This window comes from Pseudorca crassidens, chromosome 1 (assembly GCF_039906515.1).
Source record: "Pseudorca crassidens isolate mPseCra1 chromosome 1, mPseCra1.hap1, whole genome shotgun sequence".
Lineage (NCBI taxonomy): Eukaryota > Metazoa > Chordata > Mammalia > Artiodactyla > Delphinidae > Pseudorca > Pseudorca crassidens.
In genome coordinates this window covers 174,419,276-174,426,613 of record NC_090296.1, presented here as the reverse complement: position 1 = coordinate 174,426,613, position 7,338 = coordinate 174,419,276, and the positions used below count along the sequence as shown (strand labels likewise).

The 7,338-nt window shown below is 42.6% G+C and overlaps 1 pseudogene; it reads right to left on the bottom strand.

Annotated features, from left to right (window-relative positions):
• Positions 1 to 4,975: 4,975 nt before the first annotated feature.
• On the bottom strand, positions 4,976 to 6,368 carry LOC137204274 (solute carrier family 25 member 36-like; annotated as a pseudogene).
• Positions 6,369 to 7,338: the final 970 nt, after the last annotated feature.

Here is a 7,338-nt window from a genome sequence, read left to right as displayed (position 1 = left end):
AATTACTAGGAAGGGAAGTCTTTGGTACAATGTTGGTGGATTGTTCAGAATTAAACTTATGCAAACGGATAAGAGTAAATCGAAATACAGTAAAGCATGCACTTCTAAATGTGCTAAAGAGTGTTATTCAGAAATCATTTATCAGGGACTCATTCTTTAAGTTGAACTCAGTAATCATCCATTACATGATGCTCTCACATTGGATGGCGGGTGAAAAATGAAAGATACTGATCCTCAAATACTAACATGGTATAATGACAAAGTCAATGAATAAAGCAGAACAATTGATCCAGGTTAGGAGAGTTGAATACAGCTCACTTGGGGGTGTTTGGGAGGCTGCTGGTCAAGGAAGGGGGTTTGGAGTCTTCTGGAGAAGACTCCAGATGGAAGGGCTGGGCTGGTTGGTGCTGACTGGACGGAGGAAGCGTGAGTACAGGTAGGAGGGGCAAGGAGGCCAGCTCACCTGTGGAGCGTCAACAGGAATATCGATGGAGGGTGATGTATGCACTCTTGGAGTAGTTTGTACACTGGGTAAGTGCATTGAGGAAGGCCTCACGTGGGTGTATGTAGAGACGCATGTGGATGGAATTGTGGCTGGTGATGGGGGCTGATTGATTACAAAAACATACTCAGTGTAACATGAGGACAATTTGCTACTGCCACCTGGGTTAACCTCTCCTGGCAACCTTGCAGAGGGGACATTATGGGAAACTTTTAGCAGAATCCCTAAGACAAGGCTTGGACCTATAGATGAGACAGTTTCTATGGTCTCTCTTGGCTCTCAAAATTTCACAGTTTCAAATTTTCTCTAATTAATACCACTTATAGCCAAACATCCAGGATCATTCCTATTGCATCCCTTTTGTTCACTGTACCCTTGTTTGTTGAACTGTTCTCCCCACTAATCTGTAAACTCCCAGAGGCCACAAACCATATGTGCTCTTTCTTCTCTGAATCTCCAACGAGGTATGAGAGTTGCATATTATCCCATTGGTGCTTCACCAGTTCTTGTCCAGTTTGGGGGTTGGTATCAGAGCCTCTAAACGCCTGTGTTATTTGTTTTTGAGCATCCACAGAAGAGATGGTACGTCTCCAGTCTTCCACGACCTAATGAGCAAACTCATACCTGCTGTAGCCCAGAATTACTCAGCCAGAACCCGGCGCCAGCATCTTTATTCCCCCAGTTCGAAGTCTTTGATGCAAATTAAATGGAGGGACCCGGTACAGCTCATTTACTTACCCTGCCATTTTAACTGAATGCTCCTTGACTTAATTTTATCCCAGTGAGTATAAAGCATCGAGAGACTCTCCCATAAACATGGAGTTGCCTCTGACAGCTTCTGGGAAGGAGCCCCAAGGGGGTAGCTTGGTGATTTACTGTACTAACAGCACTGCAGAACAGCTTTGGCACCAGGAGTTTCTAGGGCTTAATTACTGCCTTTAAAATTTAAGCCAGAGTTAGGCACTGAGCAGTACCCAGCAGAGGAGGGAAAAAAAGGCATAATTACATAGCAAAAAAAAGACGTGTAAGATGAAGTTGGTGTTATTCTTTGTCGTAGGTCCTGTGGAGACACCAACCTAAATATTTCATCTTTCTTTCTATGGTTAGTATTATCCATTCTTTGTATGGCCTCTATTATCTATACAGAGAGACCTGACCCCTTTGAATCCAAATGAAGTATTCTCTCCAGAGGTATTACAGGACTTTTACCTACACCTCAAAAAATCAGGATTTTTCTACTCCTTTCAGACAATCTCTGGCCAAGGACATAAAAATTCCAGTAGTCTCCGAAAAATGTTCATATACTTTTAATTCTCTGAACCACCCATACCCCCTTCTCTCCCATTTAACTGTTGAAAATATACTATATTTTAAGTACAGTTCAGAGTTCCAAAGACAAAACACAGGAAAAAACCCCACAAATAACGCTGGCCTGCTAGCTATTTTAAGAAATAACAATTTGAGAAATACAGACTTTTCTCTAAGGGGAAAGCCTTTCTTCGAAGTGGGAAATCCCTTTTCATTAAGAAGGAGTTGGTTAATACCCCCCAAAGTTCTTCATCTAATGGGGAAAGGACGCCTCTCATGTTTGCTTCTGCGCTCTGTTGATTGTGCTTTAAGAATTTAGCAGCTGTGTTGGGCTTCCCTGGTGGCGCAGTGGTAGAGAATCTGCCTGCCAATGCAGGGGACATGGGTTCGAGCCCTGGTATGGGAGGATCCCACGTGCCGCGGAGCAACTAAGCCCGTGAGCCACAACTACTGAGCCTGCGTGTCTGGAGCCTGTGCTCCGACAAGAGAGCCCGCAATAGTGAGAGGCCCGCGCACCGCGATGAAGAGTGGCCCCCGCTCGCCGCCAACTAGAGAAAGCCCTCGCACAGAAACGAAGACCCAACACAGCCAAAATTAAAATAAAATAAAATAAAATAATTTAGCAGCTGTGAACCTGAGGGCAATATTCCAAAAACCAGGCACTGATTGCCCCGCGTCCTTGGGAGAGGTGGAAAACCTAAGTGAATGGGAGCTGAATTTTAAAGATGTCTAGAAATTCTGAAATGTATTTTGGGCAACCAGACTAAACAGATCGGGTCATCTTTGGCATTTGGGAGCTAAGAGCTCTGCGGAGAGAAAACTTCAGAAGAGGAAGGGGTGCTTCAACCCCTTTTACCTGCTGCACCCCATCTGCTGGGACTCCTAGCTCCTGAGCCATCTTTCGGTACTATTAGAGCTACTTATAATTCCCCAGTTTGGTGTTGTTGCCACTGTCTTCTCTCTGCCTGGCTATCGGATAAGAGCTCAAACATCACCTCCCCCAGGTAAGATTTCACTGACTTGCCCAGCTGGCCCCAGACACTCCTCTCTGTTTCTTTGGTTCCTCATTTATCTCCCTTGTCACACTGAAATCTCCATTCAGCTTCCTTCCCAAGGAGACTGAATTCTAGAGATCTTGAAAGATGTCTTGATTTCTGTAGCCGCACAGCTTAGCGCACGCAGGTGCTCAGCAAATATTTACTGACAAACAAAACTCCTAGTCACAGGAGCTCTTTTACTATTGACCTAATTTCAAGGGCCACCATTCTGCAAGTGTAATATCAACTTTCCAGTGTTCCAGAGATATGCCTGTCGGAAAACAGCAAGTCGTTTTAAAGTCTGTGTCTAGTGCGTGGATGGATGGTGACCTGAAATAGTCTCTCTTCCCAGAAGATAAAGAGAAATTGGGTGTGATTAGGAAAGATGCATCCCCACCCCTAATTATGTTAGTATGACATGAAACAGATAATAGGGAAATAATAATGTGGTTGAAAAAGTCTTGGCTAAGGAAGGACCAGCAGTGAGTGGGGCTTTGAAAGAGGAGGAGAAATGCATTTAACAGAACTGATGGTGCTATGTTACCAGCCTCTTCATTGGGTTGAATGTGTGAGTCATGTGGCCCTTGGTGGGCTGGGGTCCTTTATCCCACCGAGTTCTCTGATCCTTCTAGCACACAGTGTCAGTTACATGCTCCAGGATTTACATCAGACTTGCCAGGAGCCAGAAATTGTTCTGTGAGATAGAAAACTGAATTCCTGGGCATAAATAGCGGCGGATGATATCTGCTTTCTATTGAGTGTGGCTGGGAGGGCTCGAGAAAATCGTTTTTCTAAAGCCTTGGTATCATTTTTGTTGTTAATTCACTTGTGATAGAAAGACTTAGGCAAATAATTACGATCACTTACGTATATGTTTCTAGCCAATCAGAAAGCACTGCAGTGAGGGACTAGGACACAGGTGCAGCCCAATTGGGACCCTGTCTTGGTACCATCACTACTGGTTGACCTTGGGAATGACACGTCACCTCTCTGGACTTTAGTTCTGTCACCTGTAGAATGGAGAGTTTAATCTAGATGATCTCTTCCTAGCTCTAAAATCCTGCAAGATGAAATCTCTCTCTTTTTTTTTTTTTTTTTTTTTGAGTACCACACTGGAGATTAATTGTATAAGTTTCACACACCAGTATAGCAACATCCATAAGTGAAAGTCTTTTCATAGAATTACAGCAAATATCTTAATAAGGGCCATACATATAATACATTTAAAGTATTAAAGGGTGCAATTGAACTCAACAGCAAAATGTAAAAGCTATATCCTGTTAACATGCTTAATCTGAATTAACTTGAATCTTTCTACGATTTACCATTCAAGAAATTAGGATGGAATAAATTCCTTGTCCAAAGCAGTTTGTTCATTTATAAAACTATAAGTTAATTAGGATCACTAGCTGCTCAATCAGATAGCAGAGGGTCCTTCTTCATAATGTTTATGCTGCCCCAGATACTCATAACGTGGCCTTAAAAAAAAAAAAACACTTGGTAAGGGCAAAGCTGAAAATTACCATTTTCTCTACTAAATAAATGCAATGTATGCAGAGCTTCTGGAAATAATTCAAAGGTTCAAATTCTTAATGTGAAACCAAATAGAGAAAGATTCAGAAGCAGTAAATGTTTTCCACTTTAAGAAAATGATACCTAGGGATGACAGGGGATAATTCAAGTTCATAATTAATAAGTCACTGAAAAGACATTGCATTCATTCATGTATCATTAGGTTAGAAAAGATAAGAGGACATGCTCAAGTCACTGAACTGGCCAAGAATCAACATTTTACCGGTTTATTGTGTCCCAGACTATTACCATTTGAGTTGATACGTTAACAAACAATTTAAGTGTTCAATTATGCTAAACGTAAAGCACCTGTGAGCAGTGGCAACGAAAACATTTTAAAGCTAAAAATAAACACGTTTAGACTACTTCATTTGTCGTCAAAAACGGTGATTACTAATGCCAAGCGATTAACTTTAAAATACAGTGCCAGATTCTCTCAAGGAAATGTAAAAATACTGCTATCATTGTTATTTTTCAGTTTTATAGGAGTTATACAGAAGTTAGAAATTTATGACTGCCAATACTATCTTTGGACAGTTATAGTAGAGTGTATAGTTACAGATGGCTTTGTCTAGATGACTGCAAAAGTGCTCATGGAATAAACACTATACTCTGATTGCCATAAATCAACAAAATGCCAACTGTGTCCTGTGGACGTGGTAGAGGAAATGGCAATTTTGAAGAAGGAGCGCTTCTAAAGGCTTTCTCTTGGAGGCAGCCAAGGGTTTTTTTCACATTACTAAAAGACTAAGTAATGTGGTTATGATTACTTTAATTCCTACAACCAAACTTCCACTTAGGTATAGTTCCGTGTTCCCACACTACTTTCCTTCTGTCCACCAAGCTGGCTTCGGTACTCCATGGTCCACTGTATCTTTTGGTCTTCCCCCTTTATAGCAGCAGCCTGGTGGTGCTATCCGTTGAGCAGGGAGACCACTAATTCATAGGTGGCCATCATAATGGCTGTGTTTGGAAACTATCTCACCAGATGAGCTGTCAGACCACAGTAAAGAGACCCATAGCCTTCTTCTTGAACAAGCAAAGACAGCGTCTGAAGAAAGGATCTAATTTTGTTCCCTCTTCACGCAGTCTTGTTCTTACAGCTTCATGTGGATATGCTATAGTTGTGGCACACATTGTTGAGGTGGCAGCAGCTAGCATCATTCCCACAAAATCGGATGCTTCTTTTACAGACTCTTCATTCTCCATCATAGAAGAAATCTTATATTCCAGTAGTTTTTACTTAATACTTTCATAAATAACAAAATGGATAACAGTCTCTGATATGCCAGCGTATGAAGCCGACATGCCCCCATAAAATCCTCTAAGTCCATCTGTCTGATACACTTTACGGACACACTCAAAAGCGCCCATTTGCTTTTCCCCACGGCTCCTTGCGTCAAGCTGTCACCGAGTCTCTACCAGCCAAATGGGGTTGGTCGCTGTGATTGCGGTAAAACGAGGTTTAAGTTAGTCCATATCTCTACAGGAAGTGACCTGCGGATGGAAAGCATGAGATGACACAATGTCACTCTTTTCTCGGGAGAAATGTACAATAAATGCCTACCAGTGCAGCTGAAATCGTGTACCTGGGTAGAATCAGGATCGAATAAACCATTCAACTTTTCCGTGCAGTTTGAATAAGCAGCAAAGTATATTGCTCTGGAAGGGGCCACCCCCAGTAAATTGCGGCCGAATCCTGTAAACAGAGAACGAGGTCCTTCTTTTTCCGAGATCACCTTTAGACAATGGAGAGGTCCGGGAGACACCGCTCGATTGACACTGGCTCCAGCCATGGTGTTCAGCTGAACTTCAGAGATGTAAAGTGTCACAGAAGATGACTGCAGCCGTGTTTTTACAACTTCCAGTGGACATGTCAGAATAGCTCCCACTGGGCCACCTCATCCTCCGGCGGCAAACAGACGCACCCGCGTGGCCCTCTGGCTCATTCTCCCTCCCGCGTGTCCTCCGGGCGCTGAGGCGGGACCGCAGCTTCCGCCCCGGCCCAGGACTGGAGCCGCTCGGCGCCCCTGTGACGGCGACGGGAACTGACGGAGACGCGGCTGCAGAAGGCGACCTGAGCCGCCCTCCCCGCGGCGCTGCAGCCACGCCGCCTCCCACTCTGGCTCGGTTTTCATCAGGGAGGGCAACGCCAAAGTCTCTTCTTAACAGTGTTTTCAGCACTTTTATAGAGTATTTGTGTTTTACCCTCTAAGAATCATCTATTATATATTGCAAACGTGTAGGTGGTTAATAAATAGTTAAGTTACCGACTTTTTACTCTAAGTTTTAGGAAGTGAGGTTTCTACCCTAGATACACTTGCATGTAATCTGTTTGCTAATGAAATAAAGGAAGGAGGTGGGCATTGAATGAAGTATATCACATGTTCATTCTTTGTTACTTTAAGAAGAATTGGGAGATTGGGATTGACATATATACACTACTGATACTATGTATAAACTAGATAACTACGTATAGCACAGAGGACTCTACTCAGTGTTCTGTGGTGACCTAAATGGGAAGGAAATCCAAAAAAGAGGGGATATACGTATAGCTGATTTCACTTTGCTGTACAGTAGAAACTAACACAACATTGTAAAGCAACTATACTCCAATAAAAATGAAAAAAAATAAAGACATGAATAGTTCAGCTCACCGAATAAATCTTTACCCTGAGAAAAATCTCTAGTAGGGAATTTTCAGGAAGTGCAGACTCTAGGGCACTGGAACCACTCCCTCTAATTATTTTCAAAACAACTGTAAACAAAATACTCTTGATTTGGAAATGATTCCCATTTCCTGGGGCTTTGTGTTCATGACAATCAGTTAAAAAGTGAACGACGTAAAGTACACTGCGTTTTTGCTCCATCGTTTATGCATTTGAACATATATGTGACCAATGATTGGAAATCATTGAA